This window comes from Pelophylax lessonae (assembly GCF_965119305.1).
Source record: "Pelophylax lessonae genome assembly, chromosome: 1".
In the NCBI taxonomy this organism is placed as follows: Eukaryota; Metazoa; Chordata; class Amphibia; order Anura; family Ranidae; genus Pelophylax; species Pelophylax lessonae.
The window spans coordinates 589865518-589881293 of record NC_138768.1 but is presented as its reverse complement, the minus strand read 5'-3'; positions in this window follow the sequence as shown (position 1 = coordinate 589881293).

Genomic DNA, 15776 nt, shown 5'->3' with positions numbered 1-15776 from the left:
AAACATCCAAAATATATATCAATGTTGTTGTATGGTCTCCCACAAAGGTAATTGTCCCAGAAAGAGGTACAGGATGATACCATTCCAGACATAAGAGGGAGACTCAATTGGAAAGAATAAATGAGACAGGGTCAAAGTAAAATATAATCAAGATGAATACAACTGTACTGTACTGTAAAATATTCTCCTGAAGAAGCGTTGTAAAATAAACGCGAAACATGTAGAGAACTGTTCAGTGTACCCCGCACCACCACCGGATCCATGGTGTCACTACCTGTATCATGACTTCTTTATAAGTCATAGGTTTCTATTCCATATGTATATTTGGTGGTTTGGCGAGGGTTCACCTCAGTCTCAGTATAATGATATAATGGTATTGTGCTATTGATCTTTTTTTAAAAAGTGTTTTTCTATACTTGTTTTGTCATGACGGTACAACTTTTTAACTTATTTCTACAATAAAAATATATTTTTTTGGACCTTATTGTCATGTTATGGTGCCAAGAAAGTCCACTCTCAACGCAATAGCAATTTTTTCTATTTAGTGTAGTATATTTATTAAAGTATAAAAACGAATGTCATGACAAATAAAACAGTACAAACCTCCTGCTCCTGTGGCAGGAGCTACACGCTGACATCTTGCCGTTACTTCCATGCTTAGAACTTGTGGCTCTCTTTGTAATTGCAAGTTATTTATCATGACATTTGTTTTACTGGCATTTAGATAAAGTCTTTTACTCTTTTTTTATGTGGCTGAAGCGCTCCTCTCTGATCCAGGTATTTCTGGGTTCTCTTTTGGCTCACACCCATATACCTGGGGTGATGTGGGGATCCCCTATCTAGGCATCACGCTTACATCAAGCATGACTTCCTTAACTGCTGCTAATTTTCTGCCTCTGATAAACTAGACAACGAGCTTAAGCACCAAGCACAAATGTGAACTGTCATTAGCAGGAAGATTAGCCTCCTTTAAGATGACAATTCCCCCACAAATTTTATATATATATATTTTTTGAACCCTTTTCGTCCCAATTAAAGTTAAATATCTAAACTCCCAGTCTAAGTACTTAAAAAATACATTTGGAAAGGTAAAAGGACCAGATGTTCACATATCCAACTAATTAAACACAGACGTGTTGAAGGTGTGAGAATAGTGGACTATCTCACTGTGGCACCCTTGGACCAAATGAGATGTTGGTTTACGAGATCAGCTGATATACTATGTCTAGAAATTGGGCCTGCATTATATTTGTTATCTGATTTACGCATGTTTTTTTTAGCTAATCTGTGGAAACAGGGCAAGACTACTTCTGATGGTTTAGGAGCCTCTTGAAGCCTGAAGGGCTATCAGGTATCAAGTGCTGGAGGCCAATGGAGAGAGGGCTTCCCTTGCAGCTAAGTGCCAAACTCCCCTGGAGATGAGACAGGAGGAGTTAGGCCCAAAGTCGCACAGGTCGCCTGCAGAGTTGCTTGCAGAAAAGGGTTCAGGAATACCGCTGTGGTGCTGCGGGGTTACTGCAGGCAGGTGGCACCTGTGAGATGAAGCAGGTACTTGGGATCACTGAGACAGAGGGTGGTTGATTCAAGCCAAGGTTCAATGCCAGGTGGGTAGCGGAGGAGACAAGGTCAAGTGGTAGCCAAGGTCTGGACAGGTAGCAGGCAGAGGAGATCCGTTAAACAAGCCGAGGTCAAAGTCAGGAAGCAAGCTGGAGATGGAGGTGTAACAAGCCGAGTAAGGAACCAGAAATCACAGGAAACAGGAAACAGGATGTTGGTAGAAGCTGAAGATCAAACAGCACTTAGAGAAGGGCTGGCTTCCTTATAAAGGCCCAGGTAATGGGCTGACAGAGTTGCTGGGTCCTAGAGCCCTTCTCCTATTCTGACGGATACTGGGTCCTAGAGACCTCCTGCTATTGGTACCCTGACAGTGCCCCCCTCCAATGGGCAGCCTCCGGATGCCCAACCGAGCCATCTTCCTTGGATATCTGGCATGAAATTCCCGAAGGAGTCTAGGGGCATGGATGTTGATCTTTGGTTCCCAAGAGCTTTCTTCGAGTGGATACCCCTTCCATTTGATCAGATATTGGATTTGCCTGCCTTGTTTCCTGCAATCCAATATTGACTCCACCTCATATTCTATTTCTTCACCAACAGTTACTGATGGTGGAGGAAGTTCCACTCTCCCAGGAAATGGATCTGGAATGGCCGTTTTTAGGAGAGAGGCATGAAAAACTGGGTGAATCCTATAAGAATCCGGCAGGGATAATTCAAAAGCCACTGGGTTTACCTCTCGTTTAATTGGAAACGGACCAATGTATTTAGGCCCTAGCTTCTTCGATGGGCAAGGCAGTTTCAGATTGGCCGTAGACAGCCATGGCTTCAAAAAACATGGAGACTGAGTTCAGCACCTCATCCTTTCGTTCTAGGAGGTTATGGGCCCAGGATTGTGGTTCATCAGATAGAAGGGAGATGATGAACCCCACTCGGACAGTTTCTGAAGCGAAGGTCCTAGGTTGCAGGGCAAAGTAAAGTTCGCAGGCATTCCTGAAACCTCTGAACCTCCGCCGGTCCCCTGAAAAACGCTCAGGAGTGGGAACTCTGGGCTCTGGAGGAGGCAGTACCACAGTGGGTGGAGCGGCAATAGCTGATGTGGAGGACGCTGGTGTAGAGGCGGGGCTAGAGGCTTGGTTGGATTCGGTGAAAGTCATGGAACCTGTGAGGGCATGGAACCGCCCCTCAAGTTGGAAGTAACCTTCCTGCAGATTTTTGACTGCTTGTGTCAGAGCCGCCATCTGCTGACATAGGGTTTCAAGTGCAGAAGCACCTCTCTCGGCCTCAGACATCCTGGCTGTTTGATACTATCAGGTATCAAGTGCTGGAGGCCAATGGAGAGAGGGCTTCCCTTGCAGCTAAGTGCCAAACTCCCCTGGAGATGAGACAGGAGGAGTTAGGCCCAAAGTCGCACAGGTCGCCTGCAGAGTTGCTTGCAGAAAAGGGTTCAGGAATACCGCTGTGGTGCTGCGGGGTTACTGCAGGCAGGTGGCACCTGTGAGATGAAGCAGGTACTTGGGATCACTGAGACAGAGGGTGGTTGATTCAAGCCAAGGTTCAATGCCAGGTGGGTAGCGGAGGAGACAAGGTCAAGTGGTAGCCAAGGTCTGGACAGGTAGCAGGCAGAGGAGATCCGTTAAACAAGCCGAGGTCAAAGTCAGGAAGCAAGCTGGAGATGGAGGTGTAACAAGCCGAGTAAGGAACCAGAAATCACAGGAAACAGGAAACAGGATGTTGGTAGAAGCTGAAGATCAAACAGCACTTAGAGAAGGGCTGGCTTCCTTATAAAGGCCCAGGTAATGGGCTGACAGAGTTGCTGGGTCCTAGAGCCCTTCTCCTATTCTGACGGATACTGGGTCCTAGAGACCTCCTGCTATTGGTACCCTGACAAGGGCCCTCCTTAGCCTCTCTGTTTGCCACTCACACAATAATGAGGTGTCCTTTCTTATCTCAGTCCTGAAAACATTGATACCGCTGCGTTCTGTCTGTCAATTGCTCCAATGTGGTCTACTAACAATTGGAGATTTCTTCTGGGGACCCAGCCTCAAAACCCTGAAACAATAAGTGTATAACCTGTATCCACATATTGATTTTTTATAAACATCACCTCGTCCCCAAAGTTATTATCAATCCTACAGCTTGGCAGTTTTATAATAGCTGAAAGACAGCTATAAAGAGCATATCGCTCTGCTATGGTCTTCTACTAGACAAAACATCTTTCATGAAAATTACTTCTATGCTGAAATGGAAAGTAGACCGTAAAGCCTTGTTTTCTTCTTCACAATGGCTGGCAGGTATTCACTCCATTCAAAGAGCTTCCCACTGTGTAAACTACTGAAAATTAGCCTATAAGTTCATTAGTAGATGGTAATTTACCCCATGTTATGTCCTAATCTCACAAGTTTCTGGCGAACCATTTTCCATGTTTTGGCAGAGGTGACAGGAGTATGCCCCTAATCCAGCTTTGGCAATCTTGAACTTAGGAATTTATCATTTTCCCCCTCTACATCGGAGAGTAGTGTCACATGTTTTGATTGCAGTACGTATCACTATTATGAGGTACTGGAAATCCAATCTGGCTCCTGAACCGTGGTACTAGCTCTCGTACAGCAAAACTACACATTTGAACACCTGCTTTCCTTATGCTCCACTAAACTTGCCATATTTATTGTTTATTGGCAGATATGGGTAGATTGGTACAAATTATAACCTGTGCTATTTATATTCTCAGTGACCAGCAATGCGCTGTGTATATATATATATATATATATATATATATATATATATATATATAGTTGCTACTTTTCCCTGTACACTATCTTGTAGAACAGGCCAGGTTTGCAAGATAACTAAATTACATCACAGGTGATCTCATTTGCTGCTCAGTGATTGCAGTATTCTAGTCTGCATGTCCCCAAGGAAATTCTTAAAATCTGGAATGTTAGTGGGCCCCGAGGACCAGATTTGAGGACCACTGTTGTAGAACACTGGAAGAGGTTTTCTAAGTTCCTCCCTGCACTGCAGCCTTCGTTTCCTTCCTCGAACAGGGAGATTTTCTGGTATGGGAGAACATTTGACCTCCTTCATATGACAGTCCTCAGACCTTAGCATCCAATATCTAGGCCTGAACACTGTCATCTAGTGGTGGGGCATTGATGTCTTCTAGCTGACACTAAAGCTCACCCAGGGTAGATGCCTGCAACAGGTAGATGGCAAGAGAGCATGCATGAGTCAGTATACAGACTACCTTGCTAGGAGGATTAGCTATCGGCAGACATAATCACTTTGCCCTGAATGGGCAGATAACAGTGCCTCTTTTAATAAAACACAATATTTGCATGTACTCCAAAATCTTGGCCTGCATGAAGTCCTTGAGAATTAGAGCTATGAAAGCCTGTTGCAGAATAATGCATTACTCTTATGAGGATCATTTTGAAAGAGGTTTCGACACATACCTGTGAAAGCAATTACTACAAGCGGTTGTTAGTTTTGCTATTCTCTCCTAAGAATAAAACACTTTTAACACTAAAAAGTTCAAAATAACCTTGAAATGTAGCTGTTTATTCAATACTTGGCAGTAGAATAGAATATTTTAGTACATGAGTAATCAATGCCTGCAATGCTTGATGCTCTATGAGAAATACCAGGCGGATGAGTCAGGCCACAGCCTTTATTAAACATTCATATAAATCATTCAGTAAAAAAAATGTTTGCAAGTTGAGATGTTTCCTATACACATCAAAAGTCCTGCCTGTTACTGTTCTGATCAACCCTACAAGTTGTCTTCATTAACCACTGTTGAAGAAAATAAAAACATAGAATATGATGTTAGCACCAATGAATAGCTTGTACTTATCTGCATTTTAAGCAATGAGTCAGACGTACTTTTATCTATAACTATATCTTACACCTGTCCTACAATAATACATTTCAGCCTTTGTCTGCATTTTTCAATGTTTTGAAGCAAAGCCAATATCAATAGGCACTCCAATGAGCTTTTCTCTGTAGTACTTCTAAAGTCAGTATAGCTTAGCTTATGTATGCCTACTTGGCATCAGACTCATCTCCTCGTGTTCTGCAACTGGCAATGATACAAGGTAAAAGGTGTGAACAATAGAAAGGTAATAATTAGGCCTCACACAAATCCTTTTTATTTGTGTCTGTGAGCTTCGCAGGGTGCAGTGCATAGAGCTTGATACTACTCCCTTGACAACTGTAACGCTTTGACAGATGCTGAAGCAAGGAAATAAGAATGCTGTTTTTTGGCTTCCTACACCATCCACTGATGTCAGTGCTGGACTATATTTCTTGCTGTGTTGCTATGTGCTTGAGGGGAAACAGGTAAAGTTTATGACAGTATTCTGTTAATATAGTTCCACATAATTTGAGTTGATTCTACCCTCTTACATGATGTGTGAACATTGCCTCAAATTAATAACTGAACACTTACATGTTCATTCTTTTATTCATACTGTTTTTCCCTGTATTTTGTGTTAAAGCAATTTCTTTATCATACATCACGGGACACAGAGCAGCCATATTCATTACTATATGGGTTATACGCCACCTATAGGTGAATGGACACTGGCAACCAATCAGACAGGAAGTCCCCCCATATAACCCCTCTCATAAAGGAAATACAGTAAACCCCCCTCCATTGCGGGGGTTACGTTCCGGACCCAGCCACGAAAAGTGAAAATCCGCGAAATAGAATAACCCTATTAAAATGCATTGTAGGCATGTTTTTTTTACTGTCACTGTACGTGTAAAAGCATTTTAAGGTCTTTAAACACACTTTTAAAACAATAGAAACTCATTTAAACACATAAAAGATACTGAGAGACATAGCAAGAGCTATGGAAAACACAAAAATATTTCATTTTTAATGATTTATATAGTAAAATAACATTACAAAAAAAAAACACAATATACCGGGACCGCAAAAACCGAACCGCGATGGAGTGGGGGTTTACTGTACCTCAGTTTTTTCACCAGTGTTCAAAGGTGATGCTCTCCACATTTTTTATGTTTTTTTCAAAGAAGAAGAAAGAAGATTATGCTACAAACCCTGATTAAAGATCTCTGAATATGAGGTGATTAGCAATCAGATCCATCCAAAAAAGTCAAAGGCTAAAAGGATGGCACCTGAGCCTCGGGAAAGGAGATACGAGGTTTTGCCTGTAATGTTGTCCTTTTTAGGCACTGGACCCTGGGATCCGGACCCTTGGTAAAACAAAACCCCAAAAAGGCGCTCCAGCAGGGTGCTCTACAGGTCCAAAGGAGTGGCCCCTCAAAACAAGGGGACCCAGTCCTTGAAGGTTGGCAAGTGAAAGAAACTCCCCATGATGGGTGAAGATTGGGTTCTTGTTTCAAGACAGAATTCTGCGGCGGGACTTGTAAGTCCACTTTAAAAATATTTTGAAAAATATTTTTTTATGCACTGTTCCCTTTAAGTATAACAGATACCAAGTGCCATGTTGGGTCCCTACAAGAGACAGTGGGTTTATTAGTTATGTCAAAGCACACCTTGTTTGTTTAAAGCATAACTCCACTTTTGTTGAGAAAAAAACATTCCCCTTCAGGTGATCTCTGTACATTGCAGATATTTTAACAAACTTTGTTGCAGGTTCCTACCTTTTGTTATTCTCAAGAAATCACTGTTTGTTCCTCTGTGCTGAGTGAGTCTAATGGGAGTGGTTTCATAATTAATTATCAGCTGTGGCAGCTACAGGGCTCTAATGAGGAAAGCTGCTGGAGTGCATCCCTTTAGTCGTGTTACTATTGGGAGTATCCAACCTGAAATTACATTTTTGTTGCAGGGCAGTACAAGCACAAACGGCACAATTTCCTAAGGAAGTGTTTCCAGCACGCAAGCCTCTGTCACAGGCTGGGTGCATGAGTTACTGTGGGTGCATGTTTAAAGGCACGGACAGGTCCTGTTACTGTGGGATAATCAGTGCTATGTGTGATAAGCTGTATAGCTTAGCACAAGCCTTAGCACAAGCCTTGAGTACACTAAAGCCAGTACCTCAAGTCTGTCTTGCCTAAGAGCAATGTGCTCCCGAAAAAAAAGGAGTGGGAGGGCACAGTTGGAAGGAGCACTATCAGAACTAGAAGATCCTAGCCGTGCTTCCTCTGTGTTTACCTCACCTGAAAGGCCAGAGGCGACTTGCCAATCTGAGCCATTACGGTTGTCAGGCATAGTAGCCACATCCAGTGCTTCTGCCGCAGCCTAAATCAGTAAGGATGATTTGGCATCGGCGTTGGCCGGCCTTGTGGGTAAGATTGCTGGCATGATTGCAGCATCGCAAGGAGGGAGGAAATGTGATAGCTCCCCCTCACCTGAGCCACCCCCTGATTTAGTTCAGGATTGGCAGAGGATGTGGAAGGAGTAGCTGTAAATGACCCTGTAGAAGGTCAAGCTGAGGTTTCCACTCCTGTGGAGTCAGGATCTGAGGAGTCATTCTCGATCTCTTAATCCCAGAGATTGATAATTCAGTCACTCACTGAAATGGTCCAGGCTGGAAACAAATGACCTCCCTTAGAGATGTCTGGAGTCTCTTTTTCCTCTCTAGGCTAATTGTGCCCTCCTTAAAGTCCTCAGGCTTTTCCCTTACATCTGCTTTCGGAGCAGGTAATGTATGCTGATTGGGATCATCCTGATAGGATTTTTGTTCCTCCCAAAAGGTTTTCCTTATTGTATCCTGTGGAGAAAAAGTTCACAAGAAGATGGAGTATACCTACTGTGGATGCTGCCATTTCTTCAGTTAACAAAAGTTTAACTTGTCCTGTGGATAATGCCCAGGTTTTTAAAGATCCAGCTGATAAGAAGTTGGAATCTTTGCTAAAAGCCTCTTATGCTGTGGCAGGGTCTTTGATACAACCAGCAGTGGTAGCTATAGGAGTTTGTCAGTCCTTAAAAAAACGTATTAAGCGAGTTTCCAGGACGATTCCTTCTCAAGGAGAGTCTGTGAAAATTTGGCAGATCTACCTAGAACTTTTATGTTTAGCAGTAGATGCTCCTAAAGACAACAAATGTCACGGGTTGCTCTTTTGTCAGCTCATATGTGCAGAATCCTGTGGCTAAAAAGCTGGTCTGCGGAATTACCATGTAAAAAGTTGCTGGCCAATTTTCCCTTTCATGGGGAATGCCTATTTGGAGATGATCTGGATAAATATATCCAAAAGATTTTTTGGGGGGAAGAGTGCGTTGCTACCTGTTAAAAGGAAAAAGCAAACGTCCTTCTTTTAAGATTTCCAGCACTCAGACTCTCAGTGCTTCTAATCCCAGGCAGTTGCTACAGCCCCAGCCGTCTGGATCTAGAACCAAGCCTTCAGGGCAAGAGCAGAAGAAACCCTGGGCCCAGAGACCTACCAAGTCTAGCTCTAAACCTACCTTGTGAAGGGGAGCCCCTGCTCAGTCGGGTGGGGGGAAGGCTGCTATGGTTCTCTGAGGTTTTGGATTTTTGGGTGTCCCCGCATCCTCGGTTTGAAAAGTCAAACATACCTGCAAATCCTCTAAAAAGAAGCTCTCTCTTTCTGGCTCTGCACCATTAAAGGTCCCAGGAGGACGAAAGATTCAGGGGTTTTTACTCAAACCTTTTTGTAGTCCCCAAGCCAAACGGAAACGTGAGACCTATTCTGGATCTCAAAGCTCTTAACCCATTTCAAAACATTTGTACTTTCCAAGTGGAGTCAATTCACACAGTCATGGCCTCCCTGCAGGGAGAAGTATTTCTAGCATCCATAGACACCAAGGATGTATAGCTTCGCGTGCCTATCTTTCAGGCCCATCAAAGGTTTCTACGCTTTGCAGTAGAAAACCGTAATTTTCAGTTTGTGGCTCAACACTTTGGGTTGGCCACTGCTCTAAGAGTGTTCACAAAGATTCTAGCTCCAGTATTGGCTGCTTTAAGGTCTCAAGGGATATCAGTGATAGGATATCTAGACGATCTATAACTAATAGACCGATGAGCTTTGACTCTAAGCTGGAATGTGTTCCGGACAGTTCAGTTCTTAGAACGTCTGGGTTGGATTCTGAACTGGGCAAGGTCGGCATTACAGCCGGTCCAGAGTCTGGAATATCTGGGTTTCCTTGTGGATACAATACAGGCAAAGGTATTCTTGCCAACAAGAAAGGTCACATAAAAAAAACTTATATGAGGGGGTGTAATTCTCACGCTGTCCTGTAGGTGTGTGAAAAAATATGTACCCTCAATGCCACAGGTACTGTTACTGTTAACCACACAGTTACAGAAATGAGATAAAGGGGGGGGGGGGGGGGGGGTACCGCGCTTCAAAGGTTATGGGTGATATAAAGTGACTTAGTGATAAATAAATAAATAAATAATACCACTAGTGCATAAATAATTCATATAAACAATCAATTTGATGGATGTGTAAAATCATAATATAGCATGTAATACACATAAAAAATAATATAAACAAATATATAAATATGTCCCAACAACAAACAGTGCTTATGGTGATAATATATATAAATATATAGTGATAAAATCGAAAAGTGCTCTGTGCTCAATTAGTGACCTCTTCCAAACTATATATTACTAAATGGCAATGGTGATATGGATGTCAATATACAGTGCTTTGCGAAAGTATTCGGCCCCCTTGAACTTTGCGACCTTTTGCCACATTTCAGGCTTCAAACGTAAAGATATAAAACTGTAATTTTTTTGTGAAAAATCAACAACAACTGGGACACAATCATGAAGTGGAACGAAGTTTATTGGATATTTCAAACTTTTTTAACAAATAAAAAACTGAAAAATTGGGCGTGCAAAATTATTCAGCCCCTTTAAGTTAATACTTTGTAGCGCCACTTTTTACTGCGATTACAGCTGTAAGTAGCTTGGGGTATGTCTCTATCAGTTTTGCACATCGAGAGACTGACATTTTTGCCCATTCCTCCTTGCAAAACAGCTCGAGCTCAGTGAGGTTGGATGAAGAGCATTTGTGAACAGCAGTTTTCAGTTCTTTCCACAGATTCTCGATTGGATTCAGGTCTGGGCTTTGACTTGGCCATTCTAACACCTCAATATGTTTATTTGTGAACCATTCCATTGTAGATTTTGCTTTATGTTTTGGATCATTGTCTTGTTGGAAGACAAATCTCCGTCCCAGTCTCAGATCTTTTGCAGACTCCATCAGGTTTTCTTCCAGAATGGTCCTGTATTTGGCTCCATTCATCTTGCCATCAATTTTAACCATCTTCCCTGTCCCTGCTGAAGAAAAGCAGGCCCAAACCATGATGTTGCCACCACCATGTTTGACAGTGGGGATGGTGTGTTCAGGGTGATGAGCTGTGTTGCTTTTACGCCAAACATAACGTTTTGCATTGTTGCCAAAAAGTTTGATTTTGGTTTCATCTGACCAGAGCACCTTCTTCCACATGTTTGGTGTGTCTCCCAGGTGACTTGTGGCAAACTTTAAACAACACTTTTTATCGATATCTTTAAGAAATGGCTTTCTTCTTGACACTCTTCCATAAAGGCCAGATTTGTGCAGTATACGACTGATTGTTGTCCTATAGACAGAGTCTCCCACCTCAGCTGTAGATCTCTGCAGTTCATCCAGAGTGATCATGGGCCTCTTGGTTGCATCTCTCATTGGTTTTCTCCTTGTATGAGCTGAAAGTTTAGAGGGACGGCCAGGTCTTCGTAGATTTGCAGTGGTCTGATACTCCTTCCATTTCAATATTATCGCTTGCACAGTGCTCCTTGGGATGTTTAAAGCTTGGGAAATCTTTTTGTATCCAAATCCGGCTTTAAATTTCTCCACAACAGTATCTCGGACCTGCCTGGTGTGTTCCTTGTTCTTCATGATGCTCTCTGCACTTTAAACGGAGAGGAGACAGCGGCACGGCACATGCCGTGCATACTACACACCTCCGCAGCCCGAGGAGACAGCGGCACTGCACATTCCGTGCATACCGCACACCGCACACCACCGCAGCCCGAGGAGACAGGAAGGATAGCGGCATTGCACATTCCGTGCATACCGCACACCGCACACCACCGCAGCCCACAGCCCGAGGAGACAAGAGGAGATAGCGGCATTGTGGGTGGCGTGGAGTGGCGTGGAGTCATATAGTCCACCATAGTGTACGGGGCCCCAGTACGCATACCGTACATATCACACATACTGAGCATACTGAGCATACAGCATACCTGGTGAGACTCTGTGAACCCCGGAGGTTGAATGGGAGAAGACGGCGCCTGTGCACCCTAGTGCATCCTAGCATGGACATACAGCTGCACAGTGTATAGTACAATACTGGGACTTTGGGACTCCAGTGCACATACTGTGCATGCCGCACATACCTCAAAGTAGATTACCACAACACCGGACACGGAGAGCCCAGTGAGACTGTGTGAACGGAGGCTGTGCATCCTAATCCGCCTTAGTGCGGACACGGTCAAGTCTGGGTGGAAAGACGATGAGAGGTGGCAAGCTGAAGAGAGGAAGAGGGGCTGCCAGGATGACACGCTCAGTTGCAGCAGTGGCTGCAGCCAAGGAGATCAGTCGATTCTTCCAACAAGCCAACTCATTACCTATGATGGCTATGTCTACAGCGGCGGCAACGGCGGAGATGCAGTGCCCACTGGACGCCTCTCTGGTAAGCACCCCTGATAAATCAAACACCTCAGACACCTTAAACACTTGTGACCTATCTGTATTGTCTGTGGGGGGGGTGCAAGTGGGGTTGGATACCGTAGAGCCCAGAGAGGTTTAAGAGGGGCCAGGCAAGCTCCCTAAATCCGTCTCCCAGACACAGGCTCTCTCATCAGCAGACCCAGAGATCCGAGCACTGTTGTTAGCGCTACCTACTAGGGCGGATATAGAGGTAATGATGGGGCGGATGGAAGAAAACCATCGGAGAGAATTGCAGGAGCTCACCAAAGAGTGTTAGCGGGGGAGTCCGCCACAGCAAATATGGAGGTACGAGTGAAGGCATTAGAATCAGCACAGAAAGTGCAGGCAAGTTCAGCTATAGATCTACAATTGCATCTGGAGAGTATTGAGGATCGGAATAGGCGTAATAACCTACGGATCCGCGGGTTGCCAGAAACCGCAGAAGCAGAAGATTTAACAGCAACTGCAACTGCTATTTTTCTTCAAATTACAGGCCCCGATATCCCTGAGGTAGTGCGGATCGATCGAATTCACCGAGTGTCAGGCACACGCTCATTGGACACCAACAGGCCACGAGATATAATATGTAGGGTTCATCATTACCCACATAGAGAAAGCATAGTCCGAAAAGCATGGGACATAGGAGATATTAACTTTAAGGGAGCTAATTTGAGGATACTCCCGGATCTATCGTGGGCTACATTGCAGAGGAGAGGAATACTCAAGCCGCTATTGGAAAGAGCCAGAGCACAGGATGCTACATACCGCTGGGGATATCCGTTCTCTGTAACTTTCCAGAGAGAGCGCCGGTTTTGTACTATGAGATCCCGAGAGGATCTACCAGCGGTCTTTTCCTTTCTAGAAGTCCCCGCTTTTGAAGTGCCTGATTGGTTAATTTTTCTCCCTCGCTCTTCAGGAGGGAATCTTAAGACAAAGAAAGGCAAAGCCCAGCTGGACCCTAAAGAAGGCAATAATGAATTAGGGTGATGGAGAGGTGAGGAAGAGGATCGTAGTAGCTGGTGCGGAGTTTACTTTTCTTGACTTTTCCTTTACTTATTTTTTTTTATTAAGTTGGCTGGATTCGATTTTTTTTTCTTTTTTTATCCCCTGAATCTTACTAATTTTTTTCTTTTGTTCTTGGATGAGGGTCCTCCCTCCTTTTTTTTTTTTTTTTGTTTTTTTTTTTTTTTTTTTACTATTGCATTGCGAGATGGTCAACTGTTTTTTTCTAAATTGTTCCCCATTTTTTTTTTTTTTTACCCGGTTCCTATCATTGTCCACTCTATAAGAATCTCAGATGGACTCCTCATGGACTCTGTAGTTCCAATATTTGGTTATTATGTAGACAGGAGTACAGCTAGGAGTATAGTATACAGAATTTCCTATTAGTGACCACCCTATAAGACTCTCAGATGGACTCCTCATGGACTTTGTGGTTCCAATATATATTTTTTATGCAGACAGGAGTACTGATAGGAGTATAGTATACAGATTTAAAGTATGCAGAAATGATAAAGGGTATAATAACTATTAATAGAACTGAAGAAAAATAATGAAGTTAATGAACCGAAGGGTATGTATAAGTAAGGATCAAGGAGGAAATATATAGAGTTTCATGGGGATGAGGAGGGAGGATTAGGGTCTTAGAGGTAGAAATGTCAGTGCCGCTATGGGGCAGACGACATTTGGTGACAGGCGACATAGGAGTCTGGTGTTGGTGAGGAAAGGGGGAGATGAAGGCTTTCCCTCCTGCCTTCATCCAACATATAGGGGTTATAAAGGGATTAATGTTGCTTATTGTTACACTGACAGATATACAGTAGTATAGAGTATGATCCCGTTTTATATCTTAATAGCATTAGTTCTAGACTATGTTGGAGAAGACGGATATATATATACATTTAAATGCCCACGTCTGTTTACTTTATACTTGTACTGGGGGTGATTCCTGTTATAGATAAGTGTAGCAAATGGGGAAAGCAAATTAAATAATCCTCCCGGTCATGCCTTTTGATCTCTTGGAAAAAAATTTTTTTTTCTCTCTCTCCTTCCGAGTTGGCCATTAGGTGGGAGAAAGGGTATATTTGGAGATTACAGGGGAAATATTGCCCCTTTCCCTACTGTACTATCTATCCATGCTTAGTATAGACAAAGGTGAAAGGGGGGAGAAGGGAGGGAGGCGGGGTGAACTGGTACAGGGGAATGTATATTGATGCTGGGGAGGAGTAGGAGGGGGGCGGCCTTTAATGGCTATTTTTTCCCAAACCCCCAAATAGGACAGTGCGCAAAGGGGGGGGACGCTTGATTGTAGCGCACAGTGCACGTTAGTGCTGACACTGTAGGGGGGATTAGCGGGGAATTGAGGGAGTAGATTTGGGTTTTGGGGTTTTTTTTTTTTTTCCGTACTACACTTTTGTGTCCACCATGGAGGAGATTAGGGTACTATCACTGAATACTAAAGGACTTAATCAACCAGAAAAAAGACATATGCTTTGGGAGGATTTGAGACGTATGAAAGTGGATATAGCTCTGATTCAAGAGACTCATTTTAGAACTAATAAATACCCAATTTTACAATCCAGACATTTTCCTCATGTGTACCACTCTACTAACGAGGAATCTAAGTCTAGGGGAGCATCTATTCTTATAACAAACAGATTACCCGGATATACCGAGACTCTATTGTGGACCCTAGAGGTCGGTTTGTCTTTGTAAAGGGCATGGTAGGGGAAGCCTTAATTACAGTAGTATCCCTATATGCACCAAACTATCAGCAAGATTCATATTTGTCTCAGATTCTGGACAAATTGGCAGATTTTGTTGAGGGAGAATTGATAATGGGTGGAGATCTAAACATCTCGCTGGTCCCCTCGATGGATGTTTCCTCGAGATCATCCACGACGGCACCTAGGGTGCATAAGGAAGTGTCCCGCGCCCTTAATCGAGTGCAACTAATGGATGTGTGGCGGCTCTTTCACCCGTCAGAACGGGATTTCACTTTTTTTTCTCCACCACACCAGGTATATTCTAGACTGGATTATTTCCTGATTCCACATGCACAACTCCACTCAGTAATTGATACCTCTATAGGCAATATTACGTGGTCAGACCATGCCCCCGTGCTCCTTAGATATTCACTAGGGAGGATGTCATCAAACTCCTCAAAGGTGTGGAAATTGAATGAAGGTATACTAGAAAGACCTGGGGTGTTAGCGGAAGTAACAGAGGCCCTTAGGGAATACTTTAGAATTAATGATACGGATGATTGTAATAGCGGCCTACTATGGGAAGCCCATAAACCCGTTGTACGCGGCATACTGATCAAACATGGGGCACGCATTAAAAGGGAGAGAGAGAGCACCCTCCAGTCGTTGCTGGCCAGGCTACAAAAAGCGGAAGCATGCCATAAACATGCCCAAACACCAAATAATACGCAGGAACTGGTTACTATCCGCCGACAGATTACGGACACACTCCATAATAGAGCAAAAAAGGCTATCCAAAGAGGAAGGAAAATAGGATACGAGGTAGGAGACAAATGTGGGAAGGCATTAGCAAATGCAGTACGTGAC